Here is a 365-nt window from a genome sequence, read left to right on the forward strand (position 1 = left end):
AGATAAAGCTATAACTGAGACAGACGGCTATATAAATAAACCCAGTCATTCCCAATCGTATGACCCTGCTTCATCAAACCAACAACTCGCAAAGGAAGGAGCTACCGACCCTTAATTCAAAACGAGCGTTAAACATCAGAAACGAACTCGGCGAAGCGTTCATTTGGCGACCATCTACAGCACACTTATCGACCCCCACTTCCTTGACAGCTTTCTGACACGCAAGGATATCACGTCGCGAGTTTGCCTGCTAGCTTCTCAAGTACTGTCGTCTTCTCTGTCTCTTTCTCGTAGTTAGTTTCATTTCACCACTCTTCCTCTTGTCTTAATTTCTTTCCTTCCTGAGTTTTTAATCTGTCTCTCAT

Source organism: Penaeus monodon, chromosome 25, assembly GCF_015228065.2.
Source record: "Penaeus monodon isolate SGIC_2016 chromosome 25, NSTDA_Pmon_1, whole genome shotgun sequence".
NCBI classification, from domain to species: Eukaryota; Metazoa; Arthropoda; class Malacostraca; order Decapoda; family Penaeidae; genus Penaeus; species Penaeus monodon.